This window comes from Tamandua tetradactyla, chromosome 2, assembly GCF_023851605.1.
Source record: "Tamandua tetradactyla isolate mTamTet1 chromosome 2, mTamTet1.pri, whole genome shotgun sequence".
In the NCBI taxonomy this organism is placed as follows: Eukaryota; Metazoa; Chordata; class Mammalia; order Pilosa; family Myrmecophagidae; genus Tamandua; species Tamandua tetradactyla.
Genome location: NC_135328.1, coordinates 74,898,358 through 74,914,598, shown reverse-complemented (window position 1 = coordinate 74,914,598; position 16,241 = coordinate 74,898,358). Strand labels below are relative to the sequence as shown.

The window sequence follows — 16,241 nt, the reverse complement described above, 5'->3', positions numbered from 1 at the left end:
ACTGTTTGTACATGCTAACATAATAGTGGCTCCCTTCCCTTTCACAGAAATTGCAGCTTGATTATTAATTATAAACGCCTTAGGACTGTGTGCTTTTCGCAAGTTGCACAGTTCTTCCTTGCCCAAGTCTTTCTTTGCTTTTCAAAACGAAAAATTAAGAAATGAACAATGTTTGTACCAAGGGATTAAGTGCAGTAGGGAACAAAGCAATGTTTTGAGAATTTAATTATCACGGTCAATCTGTTTTAAAGTGTCTGAAGTAAAATAATTGACTCAAATTTTTTCTTAACAGATTCTTCATAGATGCAAAATAAATTGATCCATCCAGACCAACAAGTTTTGGCCTTTTTTGTCCTAGCAGCAACTGGCTTGGCTCTAAGCCGATATCTTTCTGACCTAGCTTGAACTCCCAAGAAACTATATAGCAGCTGCCCAATTTCTTCTCTGTCTGCCCTGTCTACACAGGCTTATCAGATGACTGGAGTTCTGATTGGCTACTTCCTAACAGAAGACACCATCTTCCCCTCTTTTATCTGAGGTTCTGCCTGTGAAGTTACCTGTTCTTTTATAGGACTCAGTGGGTTGCTTGGCTTCAAAACAGATTCAAGGGCTGAAAAGATTCAGCAAGCTTAAGACTCTAAAAACAAAGCCCAAGGAGACAGAGGTTAAAAGTTAAGATGGTTCTAAGAGAGGCCACCGTGGAAGTGAGCTGCTGATCTTTCTGTAGAAATCAGGCACCATCTGTGAGATATAAAGAAAAGAAAATTAGGTTGAATCAGTTATCAATTTTAAGAAGGCTACTCCAAACAATCAAAGCAAAGAATCTCACTGAATTTCTTCAACCACTTTAACTAGTTGCTAAAGAGACAAAACTTATTCTATGTCATTAAGACATCTTCTATTTGTCTAATTCAAATATTGTTCCATTTCATCCAGGTTTTCAGCACAGCAGAGGAAATAAGAGAATGAGCAAATTTATACTTCTTTTTTACAGTCTTAATTGCTCTCTTACATTTCCAAATGACAGCAATTCACTCAAGAAAGCCACTCCCAACTGAATTTCCTGCATTTCATGTATTTTTCACTAATTTCTCTTGCTGATCTTATTTTTTCAGTAATCTTTTTCTCTCAACATCTTCTTTTCATATATCAAAATTGTGGACATTGGGGACTAACCAGGTCTGGGCAGTAGACTTAGGGAAGAAAAGTGTGGATAGGGTGGTAAGAAGGTATGTTTACCTTCTATTATTTTCTCATTTCAGGTTTTGGTAAAAATGCAGCCTTTTGTGTGTGAGTAGTTTCTTCATTTTTTAAATGAAGTGCAGGTATGCATGCCTCTATTCTCTCAAATGACTAGCAATGAGTATGCCCATCTCATAATAGGCTATGCATTTATATTAGGTATTTGGAAAATTATACACTTAGGCAATTTGGCATAGGTGTGCAACTTTCCAAATAATGCACACAAATTAATGCTCAAAAAGAAATTAGGGAAATTGTTTTTTTCACTTGATTTTTATTGTAAGAATAACCATGTGTTAAGTAAGGTATTTCTTTGAAAAACATTAATCCAATTGGATAAATACCTTCAAAGGAATTAGTCAAATTTAATTAAGCATTGTATTGGTAACATAACTGAAAGTATCCTGGAGCTATTCATTTCCCAATGAAAAGGGAGAAAACTTACTGATATACAGGGAATTTCTGAGACCATGTCCTCAGAAATCTTTTCTGAAATACATTTTGTGGATTTTAAAAAAAATTGTTCTGCTTGGGTTTGGATGGTTAGAAATGATGACCTGGAATCAAAGGCATTGATATAGGAAGAGACTAACATTTTACTAACTCATTTTACTAACAGAGATTCTGTAGCCCTGAGATGAGTGACTTGGTGTCATCCTCCTCATTAGAAGCAGAGGCAGGTCTGGTTTTTCTGCATTTTCCATTAACCCATATCACCTTTTGAGACTCCTTTTCATTCTAGAATGCTATGCTCTTGAGCAAACCCTACCAGGAGGATAAGTGCTGAAAGAAGTAAAACACTGAGGTTTTTAACATTGTAAAGAATCATGTGGATAGCTTAGATATTTATTGGAATTTTAAATTCAATCAGGCAAATTTATATTCTTATGCTGTTGTTTGGCATAATCTTGCCCAAACAATTACCTTATGGTTCTGACCCTCTAAGTAAGTCACAGTGCATAAATAGATATTTATAACGTGTGGCGAGCACTCAGATTCCCAAAGTCATTATAAATGACCTCTGAATAACAGAAAAGAGGTTTAATTTCAGCTTCTATTTTCCTTATTTAGGAAGACTCAGTCAAATTTCATCACAGATTGCAGTCAATCTTAGATTGAAATTACCCGTGGAGATAGATTCTTGATGGAAAAAAGAAATAGGTGATCAAACTTGCTGAATGAAATTTACAGGGTTGCATAAAAAACCCTTGGCCAACTCATAAATTTATTTTACAGTTTGCTTTCTCTCCAGATAGAGCTTCTTTTTTTTTTTAATCCTTTACATGTTTAGTTCATATAAAACCATTCTTCTCCCATCCCTTTCTTGTTCTCTTGATGTTCCTTCTCCAATCTTGATCTCTCTAAACTGGAAAGTGTTATCTGTTTTCTGTTGTACTCCATGAGCTCCCTGGAATTAGAACCTTTCAACTCTCTTTGCTGGGGAAGTAAAAAACATGAACAAAAAGTAGATTATGCAAAAAAACTTCATATTCTGATGAGAGACATGTCTGGGTTGATGGAAGGAGGTAGAATTGAAAAATTATTTCAACAGAAAATCCTTCCTCATTACTATAGTCAAAAGCATTAGATTTTGTTCCTGTAGCTCTGGGGTTGAGAGTGGACAAAACTATACAATTTAGGAGAATCTGAATACCAGGTGAAAGCAAGTTTTTAGTCTAATCACTCAATAGGAGGCTCTTCCTTGAATTTCAGTCTTTTCCCTTCAACATTATATACTTCTTTTTCTTCCATTTCTCTTTAGCCACTATTTCCAATTCTTGAAACTATGTGTCTTTTCTCTCTTGCTCATATTCAACAAGCATTATTTGATATACACTCGGTGCCAGCTGCTGGGGATAACAACGATAACTTCCAATTTCTGCTTTCACTGAGTGCTTAGCCTAAAAAGTTAGACAGACCCTATGTACAGAGGTGTATCCAGATGCTTTAGGGTCATTATGTGCTAAAAATATCATGTTTGTCCTATCTATATGCTATCAGGCATAAATGTAAATATAACATTAAATTGTAAAATATTTGTAAGGAAGCGTAACAAAGTTTTGGTTTTCCCTTTAATGCCTACTTTGATATTTTAAATATATATCTAATATCAAATTCTTTTTAAAATGTTTGTGCTATCATCTTGTATTTAGCCTTATGGCATATTTAATTTGTTTATTTTACCATCCTACAATGCTGGAATAGATGAATAGAGCACAGAGTAATATAACAGCTCAGCTCAATCTCGAGCATCCAACTTTATAGGAGTGAGGGAGAACACTTCTCAAGGGAAGTGGTGCTTAATCGGAGTCTTAAGAGCTTGTTGGATGCAGAGCAACAGGAACTCATGTTCACTGCAGGTGGGAATGCCAGATGGTACAGACACTTCGGAGAATGGTTTGGCAGTTTCTTACAGAGCTAAATATAGTCTTACCATCCAATCCAGCAATTATGCTCCTAGGTATTTACCCAACAGATTTGAAAACTTAAGCACACACAAAAACTGACATGCAAATATTTATAGCAGCTTTATTCATAACCATCAGAAATCAGAAGTAAACAAGATGCCCTTCAATATGTGAATGGATAAAAATGCTGATACAACCATGCAATGGAATATTATTGAACAATAAAAAGTAATGTATTATTAATTCACATAAAGACATGGATGAATCTTAAATACATATTGCTAAGTGAAATGTGTCCTTCTGGAAAGCTACATGCTGTTTGATACCAACTACATGACATTCTGGTAACGATAAAACTATAGAGACAGTAAGCAGATCAGTGGTTGCCAGACATTTGGGGGTTGGAGGTGAGGAGGGTTGGATATGAGAAGCACAGTACAATTTTTAGGGTGGTGAAACTATTCTGTATGATACTATAATGGAGAATATAAGACATTAGGCATATTGTGAAAACCCATACAACTTTCAATTACAAAATTTTATATTCTAATTTCCTAAATAATCTGCTTATGTATTTATTATCTGTCATTCTTCTCCCCCTTTCCCTCCTAATACTCCTAGTAAGCATCATTAGGCCAGTGGTTTTGTTTGCTTTGCTTATAGCTATATTTCCAGGGCCTAGACAATTGCCTGACATAGTGAAAAGAAGGAAGGAATGAAGGAATGAATCAATGTTTTCGTTCCAGCTCTGCCATTAGTAGGATGACGTCAGGCAGGATCACATGTGTCTTCTCTAACTATCAACAGCTTTCTCTGGATAAGGGAGGTAGGGCCTGAAATCCACAGATTGCATTCAGTTCTATTTTTTTTTTTTTTTTTTTTTTTTTTTTTTTTTTACAGAGAGAAGGAAGGAAGGATAGAAGGAAGGAAGAGAGGAAGAAAGGGAAACATCTTTTAAACATTTTCTTGTTTTATTGTATTTTGTTTCTCCGTTTTCGTTACATGGGCTGGGGCCGGGAATCGAACCGAGGTCCTCCGGCATAGCAGGCAAGCACTTTGCCCGCTGAGCCACCGCGGCCCGCCAGTCCAAACCAGTTCTATTTTATGTCAAGGAAGTTTTTCACTTTGCGGTGAATGAGGAACTTTAAGTGAAGCACTTCATATCTTTGTGCATTTTGGTTGGTGTTGTTTGGTTGGTTCAACATCACTTAGACCCTTCACGAGAGAACAGGAGCATTGCTGTTCTCAGGAATTCAAGAAGATCACGGACCACCTAGACGAAATTACAGGTGTCCAAGCCCAGTCCTGGAGAAAGAATTAAAATAAAACCGGGGAAGTTTCTTTACTACTCCTTTAATGACTCACTGGTTTACAAAGTCTCATTTATGTTTAGGGAAAAAAATGGGACGAGAACGATGGGGGCTGGTAGTGGAATAATTTTAAAGCTGAAAAGACATACGATGGAGATGTGGGAGGGGGAACTGAAAGTTTGAAAGATATTTAGAAAAGAAATTGTGTTCCCCGAGACATCTTTATTCTTTTGACCTGTGTTGGCTAAAGAATTTCTATTTATATGAAAATGTTTGGGCTTCCCTGTGGTGTGCTAGGGATTAACTTTCTTTAAATTTGAACTTCATTCCTATGAGTTTTTCTGAAAGTGTGGTTTGAAAGATTTAAGGAAAGCCTAGCACTCAGGCCAGCTGTTCTCAGGTTAAGCCTAACACAGGAATCTTGTAAAGATACAGATTTCTGGGTTTTGTTGCAGCCCTACCAGACTGCGATCCATGAGAACATGGGTTTGTCTGTAGCATTCGGTGTCGTGCCCTCAGCACTTCAGGGCTCGGTGCATAGCAGGTGCTCCATAAATGCTGTTGAATGAGTGAAGGAGGATCTAGGAGGGAGAAGTCATGAGAACTCGCACCTTTAAAAGTTCCCTTGGTGTGTCTGCTGCAGGAGCACCTCTCCCCACCCTCACCCCAACCACACATTGAGAAACTATTATTCAGACTTTCATATTATTCACCATGATATAGTAGTGATGTCATCACTATTGTGGCATTCTTCACTCCTATTATTTATAACACTTTCCTGACTTTCTTTCCATTGTTGTGTGTGTGTTAAATATAACACAACCAGAGAAAGCTTAAATGTCAGCTTAATGAATTATTATAACGCAAACACCTGAATAACCACTACGCAGCTCAAGAAATAGAAAGTTGCCACTTCCCCTTTGGATCCCTTCCCAGTCATGATAGCTTATCTCTCCCCTGAAGAGAATTACAACCATAACTTTTTGATAGTCAAGTCCTTGCTTTTCTTTACTGTTTTCTTATCTAAACATATATTCCTGAATTTGCTTACATGTAAATAGAGCAATACTATATATATTCTTATAATACTATATAAAGTCTGACTCCTTTTACTCAACTTTATGTTTGAGCAGTTCATCCATGTTGCTATGAGTGGATACAGCTTGTTTTGTTTTGTTTTTGTCTGTTTACTATTCCATTGGATGAAAGGGTTAGCCTGAATGAGGTTGTTATTATTACTAAAAGTAGAAGTCAGTCTGAATTTTCTGACCTTTTCATCAGCAAGGAAATTAAAATAGCATACCCAGTGAATTAAGCAGGGCTCTCTAGGGAAACAGAGCCAACAAGAGATAGCTGTAAATATGAGATTTTATAAAAAGTGTCGCACGCAACTTGGCAATGCACAAGTCCAAATTCCACAGGCTGGCAACAACAATGAAGGTGTTCAATGAATTTCACAAGAGAGGCTGGTTGGCTGAAGTAGAGATGAAAATTCTCTCTTGACTGCTGAAGTTATCACCTTTCTTTGAAAAGTCCTCAACTGATTGGATTAAATTCAACTGATTGGATCCCCAGTTGTGGAAGACACTCCCCTTAATTGATCATAGATGTAATCAGCCACAGATACAATCAACTGACTGATGATTTTAATAAACCAAACTTCTGGTTTATTAACCAACTATGAAATATCTTCGCAGTAACGGTTCAGTCAATGCTTGCTTGACCAGACAACTGGGCACCATCACCTGGCCAAGCTGACACATGAAACTAACCATCACACCCAGCAAACAAGATGCATTTATCAAGAAACAGTTCCACCAATTTGTGCTAATCAAAGATATTCAGCTGGTGGTATTCAAGAGCTGCTGAGTAGGTTGAGTTGGTAAGTGTTCTCTGCCTTTTGCACTTTAGGGTTATAAAGGCCAAGGAGAATGTTGAGCTTAATGGTGGAGAGCATGAACTTTAGAGTCAGGCTACATGGTATTGATCACTGCTTCCTGCATTTACCTGCTGTATGTCCATGGACTAATTCTTTCTGAGCCTTGGCTTCCTCTTCTATGAAGTGGGGATGGATACTAATACTACTACCTCGTGGGATTGTTGTAGCAATTTAAAAAGATAATGTCTGAGAAGCACTTGGCTAAGGTTGGGTACTTACTCTGTGCCAAGTATGCTTTGAAGTGCTTCTCAGGGTTTCAAATGTATGAATTAATTTCTCTTTTGACATAGAGTGCCACAAAGGAAATGTTGGAAAGGCAAGAGTATGAAAGAAACATAAAATGAGGTTTGGGCTTCTCAGGTCAAATGGATTCCATTTCAGTTTTCTTGAGTCTTTTAAAATAGCAACGTATAACTTCTAAAAGTAAGTCTTGGAAAGTATTTAGAGAAATACTCATGAGAGATACTATTTTTCAGTGTTTTTTTAATAAACATTGACATTTTATAAATAAAATTGTCTCTTTCTACAGTTGTTTCTTCTTGATCTAAGAAGGTTTATGTTGTCAGAGTTATACTAGATTAAGAGCTTCTTTGTCTTTTTCTAGAAACTCATACATTATAAGTCTGGAGGCATATAATGAAGAAATGAATCTCAAATGAGAAATATGATTGTATGACCAGAGATTTTAGTTATAATTATAACAAAGTTTAAACCTTATTAATTGTTCATCTCTGTACAGTAGCACTAGTCACTAAAGTACATTTGGTAAGATAAAGTTTAGAGATAGTAACCTTTATTTTATTCTGTATTTCCCCCCTTCCCCTCCATTCACCTTCACCCCTTCTAGGTAGTCTCACGCTTAGTTTAGAAAGTCAAAGCATAGGGAGAAATGTGGGCCAGCGAGTGTGAATTCTTGGCAGTAACCTGTATCACCCCTCACTTTCCCTTCCCCTCACTAGTGTTTGCTAGATTCTTAGGCAGCAAACTAAGAGCCATGTGTGGCTATGAGGCACTTAAAATGTGACTGGACTGAATTGAGGTATGCTATGAATATTAAATACACAGGGGATTTCAAAGGCTTAATATGAAAAAATGTAAAATATCTCTCTAATAATCTTATTGATTACATGTTAACATGATAATAGGGAGACACTGGATTAATATAATATATTATTAATGCATTAATAAAATTAATCTGTTTCTTCTAACTTTTTAAAAGTAGCATGCAGAAAATTTTAAAATATGTATAGGGCTCACATTACGTTTCCATTAACAGCACTGGTCTAGTATCTGGCACAACACAGAGAGCAGAAGGACCTGTAGGTGGGAGGGTACAGGAGGAGATAGAAGAAAAGATTTTCTTATCACTTATCATACATTCTTCAAGAGCCAAGACTTGAATGAATAGAAATATGGGGGTTGGATAAAACAGGAGATTCCAAACAGAGGGAGTAGTTTGTGATGACATAGAATTTTGGGAAGCAATAGCTCATAATCCCATAAGGCTGGTGCATGGGGTATATAGGGGAAGTGAAAGGAGATGTATTTGGAAATATGAACAGAGTCCAGGTTATTCAGGTACACATGTCCTACTGACGGGGTTGCACCATATCCTCAGGGAAAGTCACTGCGGACTCATTGGAGTATTTGGGAAAGAGTGATAAGTAATAAAATTCACTCCAAAGACAATATGGACAATAAGTAGAGAAAAGACAGCAGAGAAGGATTTGATTTAGGAAACTGTGGAAATAGCTTGAGAGAGAGAGAGAACTTGTGTGAATGGGGTGCTGAACTAAGAAAAGAGCTGTGAGGGAGGAGAAGAGCAGATGGGTTTGGGAGATATTTCAAAGCAGAGTGCATTGGACCTGGCACCCAATAAAATGCTGGAGGAAAGGGAGAGGAAGAAGGCAATGAGGACTTGCAGTTTTCTGGCTTTGGCACCTGGAGGATGCTTAGTGGCCAACATCAGTACTGAAAAGGAAAAACTCACTTCCTACTTTCAGATGATGGTGGTAGTTACCCCTACTTTTAGCAGATACCAATTCCTTAGATACCAATTCCTTACATACAAGTTGTTTTAGTTTCCTAGAACTGCTGAAACAAAGTACCACAAACTAGGTGGCTTAAAACAATAGAAATTTGTTGTCTCATGTTCTGGAAGCTAGACCAGAAATCAAGGTGCCAGCAAAGCCATGCTCCCTCAGAAGCCTGTGGGGGAGAATCCTTCCTTGCCTCTTCTACCGTCTGGTTGATCTTGGGGGTTCCTTGGCTGTAGCAGCATAACTCCAGTCTCTGTGCCTCTGTCTTCACATGGTGGTCTTCTCTCTTGTGTTTGTATTTTTTCCTTTTCTTATAAGCATACCAGTCATGTCGGACTAGGGGTCCATCTGTCTCCCATATGACCTTACCTTAATTTAATTAATTCCACCCATGACAACGAATTTCTAAATAAAGTCACATTCCAAGGAGCATTGGGAATTAGAACTCCAACATCTTTTTAATGGGGACATCATTCAACCCATAGCACATGTATATTTATTTCTCTTTTTCCAAATGATTGTACCCCTTGCTGTGTAATTCTTCTCACTGCTTTTGAGTTGATGGGACTGAAAAGAGTAAGTTTTGGTATAAATAGCAGGATAGCTGTGCCAAATGTTTGAGGAAAAACATCTTCTAAAGTCCTGGATAGGGTAATAGCAATAAGAATGAAAGTGTAGAGAAGTTGGGCAAAGAGGGAACATTAGGAGATTATATCACTTACCAATCATGCTGCAACAGTGGGCCTTAAGATGTCCTACAGGAGACAAGACGACCAGAGCTTTGGTTTAAAATCACCCCAACCGAATCCCATTTTCTAATTGTAAGCTTGATTCCACTCAAAATAAAAAATGCTGGGGCCTTGGAAAATATACTCCTCTACTCAAGATAACAATAATAATAATAATCTATAGGCACTTCAGGGAGAAGGGGCTACTTAAGTGGTTGGAAGGCATTTGGTCAATGCTTATCTGAGGTGCTTGTGGATTTCTCTTTTCTCCCTTTCTCTCCATTTTTCTCTTTTCTCCCTTTCTCTCCTGCAAATGGTTACCATAATGTTATCTTCCCTTTGATGAAGTCTCAGTTTGCCAGTGACTCCAAAGAAGGTCAACAAGGAAAATGAGATAGGCAAAATGCTTCTCAGCTGATTTAGAAAAGATTTATGAGGCACCAGATTGTCAACAACAGCATCCAAAAGTTTCAAGTATTCTAAGAACCCAGAAATATTTTGCCACTTTCTACTGTTCTTCCTGCCAGCTCTTCCTGCCTCTCTCCTGTTTGGTGGGATGACCTTTGAGCAAGTGAATAAATATAGACCCAACTGAGGAACTCAATTTCTTTATGCCATGCCTTAAATTCTATTAGGCACTATATCTCTGAGCCTCTAGACATGGTGTATGAAATGAAAAGAGAAGTTTTCAAACTTTTAATAGCCAGGTGTGCTGGTTTGAAATGATGTATGTATCCTAGAAAAGCCATGTTTTAATCCTAATCCCATTTTGTACAGGCAGCCGTTTCTTCTAATCCCTTTTCAGTACTGTATGTTTGAAACTGTAATCAGATCATCTCCCTGGAGATGTGACTCAATCAAGAGTAGTTGTTAAACTGGATTAGGTGGAGACATATCTCCACCCATTTGGGTAGGTCTTGATTAGTTTACTGGAATCCTATAAAAGAGAAAACATTTTGTAAAATGTGGGAGATTCTGAGAGAGCAGAATGACATAGCCACAAGAAGCAGAGAGTCCACCAGCCAGTGACCTTTGGAGATGAAGAAGGCAAATGTCTCCCGGGGAACTTCATGAAACAGGAAGCCAGGGGAGAAAGCTCTCAGATGACACTGTGTTCACCACATGCCTTTCCAGATGAGAGAGAAACCCTGACTGTTAAATGTGCCTTCTCATTTAAGAGAGAAACACTGAACTTCATTGGCCTTCTTGAACCAAGGTATCGTTCCCTGGATGCCTTAGATTGGACATTTCTATAGACTTATTTTAATTGGGACATTTTCTTGGCCTTAGAATTGTAAACTAGTAACTTATTAAATTCTCCTTTTTAAAAGCCATTCCATTTCTGGTATATTGTATTCTGGCAGCTAGCAAACTAGAACACCAGGGAACTGGTCTTTAAACAATTTGGAATATCGGAGTCCAATATCGGAGTAAAAATCTCAAGCAAGTTAAAGTTGAAATAGAGCCTATTCAATCCCCCTTGTCCCTTTGTAGATTCCCTGAAATAAATTAATGGGACTCTAAGAGCTCAACAGAGGAAGTTTGAAACCACTCATTCAGACTGTATGTGGAGCTTATTATGCACCTTATAGACCCATTCATGAATAATAATGTTAATATTTTGAAGTGTTTTTATTTTAGGCAAGGTGCTAAATACAAATGCTTTGCATTCTTTTAAGAATCAGGTGTTAAGGTACATGGAAGAAAGCATTTTGATTGATACTTCTCCATGTGTTCAATCGGTAAATATTTTAAAATTATTGCCTAAAACATGATTAGGATTTCTATGGATTAGTACTTTGTAAGAAAGTTATTTAAAGGCAGCCAGGTCTAGCAAAAAGAACTTAAAATCCTGAAATCCTCCAAGTACAAAGCATTTAGTGATGCTGGGGATGGAGATATGGGAATACACCCACATGCATAATTTTAAACCAATGAAAGAGAATGGAAAAAGGTAAGACTCAATCATCTGAGGCTAAGAATAAAACCAAAACACCAGTGGGTCAAGGGAAATGAGCACTGAAACTGCCAACTGTGCTAAGGGGATTATAGAGCTCTGTGACTGGAGCTTCCACTCTTGGAAACTAGCAGGAAGGATGGATCTTAATCCATACCATGAGGTGCTGTACAGTAGATAACTTTAGTGACTTACCCACATAAAGTCAAGTTCAGGAGGCTCATCATGGCAAGTTTCCAGGAATTTTGCAAGCTGATTAATTTCATATTGGAGGCTGGAAATGAGCCATGGTGGGGATATTTATACCATAGAAATCCTCATGGGCTATAAATCAAGGCCCTTTTTTTTCCTCACACAGTTATTTGGTAAATATTTATCAGTACACTACTGACTACACAGTAATAAAAAGGATGGCCTAAACTAAATGAAAATCTCCACAGAATGGGCAAACAGCAAATCGTCTTTTCCTAGGCTCTAGGTAGATATGGGGAAAAAAATGTCCTCTGAGATGTCAAGGACACTTTTGGCCCTCAACATATTTAGTCCTTAATGTGTACAATACAATTTTCATGGCGCAAAAAAAGTTTCTAAGGCAAAAATTTTAAATTAACATTTAAGTGAGATTCTAGAGTTGAGGCTGGGGAAGTTTTAAGACAAGCCTAAAACATAACGGTGTGCCAGAAAGCAAGGAAATTATCAAAGAATGAGGCCCTGTGAAATAATACAGACTACCTTGAAGGGCTTCTACTGGTCTAATATGATTACATGGTCTTGGTCAGCACCAGTAATTGAAAGTACATGGATTATTCGGTAGAGGATCTTCCACAACATCACGTTAAATCAAGAAACCACTTAACAGCAAAAGAGGTGCGGTGATGGGCATATGACCGTGGAACTCCCTGCTCCTTTCATATCTGCACCACCCAGAATCAGCCAACCAGATAGAACACTGGAATGGTCTACTGAAGGCATAGCTTAAGCACAAGCTTAGAGAACATAACACCCAAGAATGGGTGCTATGCTTCAGGACATAGTTTGTCCTCAAATCAATACCCTGTATATTGTGTTGTGTTCCAAACAGTAAATGAAGGTGTCGAAGTAGAAGGGTTCTCATTACCATTATAAATTCTCATGGGTAATTTATACTTCCTGACCTTGCAACTCTGGGCTCTGCTGGTCTGGAGGGCCAGTTCCAGAGGGAGAGTGTGCCCATTAGTAGACACAGAGTATTTCCTTTAAACTTTAAGCGACTACCCAGCCACTTTGAGATCCTTTTGCCAAAAGAGATATAGAGAAATCTACTGTGGGAATTTATATCACCGTGATCACTTCCAACTGGGTATATTAAGTTTTCTGCTGAAGATGACATTGGAACTAGAACTTGGAAAATGGGTATGATTTAGAAAGGAAAGGGTACCTCAAGCAGAGGAAATTAAATGAGTAACAGTGTCAAAATATTGTATTGTGGAGATTATACAGGGAATGGCAACAGTTGAGTTTGGTTGAATTCGGGCTACTTGGAAGAGAGTGGTGATATGCAAGCCTATAAAGAGAACTTGGGGCTGAATTTTAAAGACATTTGTATGCCAGTTTAAGAATAGTGAACTGTATTCAATAAGCATTAGAGAATCTAAAGCATTTGAGCATGTGAGTGATGATCTCAGATCTGTATGTTAGGAAGATTGACCAATGACCCACAATCATTGCTATGGTCCTGGACTAAATTATATAACTTCTTGGTGTTTTGGAATCCTTATCTGGAAATGAGTCTGAGGTTCAACTACTTTTATTAACCAAAGGGAGGATTTATGGATAATCAGAGATTATATGGACTGCTATCTCTCTTATAGAGCATTGAAAATTTATTGTTCAGTTATTAACAGATTTTGTCTTGATGAGCCCAAACTGTGGGTGTGATCCTTTCATTCTTCCAACTGTGAACCCAGTGAATGTACTGAGTGGTTCTATTTTAAAATGAAACACCTTTGTATGTATGTGTTCAGGTGGGGGAGGGGAGGTGGTAGAGTTGGAAGATATCTTGATTGGGCCTCAACAATAGTAGCTGTCACATATTATAGATTTACTATGTGTCAGATGCAGTGCTAAGTGCTTTAAACATATTTTCTCACTTAATCTGCACAACTGTCATATCAGAAAGATCCTAGGGAACACTGGGCGATTCATTCATGCATCTGCTATAAAGATGTTACTAGAGCAAAGCTTTATATGATGATATAACAAAGGTATTTGCCCCCTGTGTAGTAACTGGAAGATTCTAATTGTAATCATCCAGTTTAAAGAGTAAACAGATGCGGGACCAATGTGCCATTAACTGATATGGGAAAAGGAGAAAGGGTAAATCCCAAGTTGACACCTTCATCATTTTAAAATATTAAGAAGGTTTTTTCTATTCTAGCCTGGGAAAGGGAGTAAGAATGACTCATTTATTCATTTGCTGAATTGCAGATAATTGAACTGTGTGTACGTCACTGGTAAAGCATTCTCTTGCATTATTTTTTCATATCAGAAATGTACCATAAACAAACAAACCATAAAACCTTGCATTTTTTTTTATGATTCAGTTTAATGCATTCTGCCTTCCATCCCACATCCCACCAGAAGAAGCCAGGGTCATGTAAACCTTCAATGGGAATATTTAAACTCTCTGTACCTCAATCATCATCTGTAAAATGGGAGTAATCCTTAATGCAAGGTTACTGTGGGTAATAGAAATAATGTGTGTAGGCACCTAATACAGTACAATCGAACAGTAAAAACTCAATTAAAGGTGTCTTTCCCATCACTTCTGCCTTACTTTCAGTACATGCAGGCTCGTATGATTGTGTACAAGAGGAACATCTGTGCTTCCACTATAACATCTTTTAAACTAAGCTCTTTGATCATAATAAATGGGGAAACTAAGAGAAGTCTGATGTAAAAAGCTCTAGATCCCACTTTCAAGGTAAAATATTCTGTGGCTTATAAGGCTTTTCTGATGTGGCTCCCATCTAATGCTTTTTTCATCCCTGCCCCAGTTATTTTATCTCCACCCGAAGCTTAACTATTTATATTTCTCTTACAGATAATGTTCCCTCCTGTGGTCGATTGAATTTTGTACCCCAACAAAGACATGTCCATAATCTTAATCCACATTCCTGTGGGTGCAAGGTCATGAGCAAATAGAACCCTTTGAAGATGTATTATCACTTCGGGTGTAGACTCATTTGTGAATAGGACCTTCTAAGATCCTAGTGGGTATAGCCCAACTGAAGCAGGGTGGACCTTAATCCCTATTACTGAGAAATATAGATAAAGAGAAATCAGAGAAAGCTACAAGAAGAAACCAAGGACATCACCATGTGACAGGACTGACAACACCAGAACACTACCAACCCTGAGAGAAAGCATGGCGCTGCTAATACCAAGGTTTGGAACCTCTGCCTCTGAAACCATGAACCAATAAATTCTGTCATTTAAGGTGATGCACTGTGTGGAATTTTTCATAGCAGCCTGGCAAATCCAGACACTCTTTGGTATCAGAAAGTGGAGTGTTGCTATTGCACATACCTACAAATGTGGAAGTAGCTTTGGAATTAAATAATGGGTAGATGCTGGAAGAATTTGGTAGTGTTATGGATATTAAGGTACGGATATCTCATTTTTGGTGAGAGCTCAAAAATAAGTGAGCACTGTGGAGAAAGTTTCTTTCATCTTAGAGAATATATAATTCACAGTAAGCCAAATATTAGATAAATATAGGCACTAAATGTACTTCTGGTGAGGCCGTAGGAAGAAATGATGAATATGTATTGGAAACTGGAGAAAGTACAATCCTTATTAGAAAGTGGCAGAGAACTTGGCAAAAATATGTTCTGATATGGGATAGAAGTCAGAACTTGTAAGCACTGAACTTGGATATTTAGCTGTGGAGATTTTCAAGCTAAGTGTGGAAGATGTGGCCTGATTCCTTCTTGTTGCAAGAGGAAAGGGCTAAACTGAGAACTGAACTCTTAAGAACAAAGGAATTAGCTATTGATGATTTGAAAAATTCTTATCCTATCCAGACAGCTCTGATAAACCAGGAATAGCTCGATCAGGGACCTCCCTGAGCTCCTGGGGGATGAATTCCCAGAGAACGGCACCTCATGCAAGGGCTTACTTCAACAGCTTTTGCTAAGGAGATTCTTTTGTCTGATGGTTCGACCACACACAAAACCACACACAAAACCAATATGGATTTGTAATTTCGTATGAGCAGACGCACTGCCAGCCTGAACTGAAAGGAACAGAGGTCAAGATATCATCATGTGACTGCAGGTCAAGGAATTCGAAGGATTGAAGCAAGCAACACCAGCATGCTACAAACTTTGGGAATAAAAAAATAGTCTTGTTGATACCTTAATTTTAGACTTCTAGCTTTCAAAACTGTAGGACAAATTCCTGTTGTTAAGCCAACCAGTATGTGGTATTTGTCAGTGAAGCTTGGCAAATTAAGACACCTCCTCTTACCAAAATGTCTTTTTCTCCTTTCACTGCCTGCTTAATTCATATGCAATCATCATACCCTCCACAAAGTTCTTCGTTCCCCACCCTACCCCAACCTCCTAGGCTGAAGCAT

The 16,241-nt window shown here is 37.9% G+C and overlaps 2 long non-coding RNA genes across 2 annotated transcripts; one reads left to right on the top strand and one right to left on the bottom strand.

Annotated features, from left to right (window-relative positions):
- Window positions 1–208: 208 nt before the first annotated feature.
- Window positions 209–8,295, bottom strand: LOC143660791 (uncharacterized). Its single transcript, XR_013164254.1, has 2 exons — window positions 8,157–8,295; window positions 209–741 (listed from the first exon to the last, which is right to left on the bottom strand). It is a non-coding gene; the product is annotated as an uncharacterized LOC143660791 (long non-coding RNA).
- Window positions 8,296–8,408: 113 nt separating this feature from the next.
- Window positions 8,409–15,105, top strand: LOC143660786 (uncharacterized). Its single transcript, XR_013164253.1, has 2 exons — window positions 8,409–8,477; window positions 14,706–15,105. It is a non-coding gene; the product is annotated as an uncharacterized LOC143660786 (long non-coding RNA).
- Window positions 15,106–16,241: the final 1,136 nt, after the last annotated feature.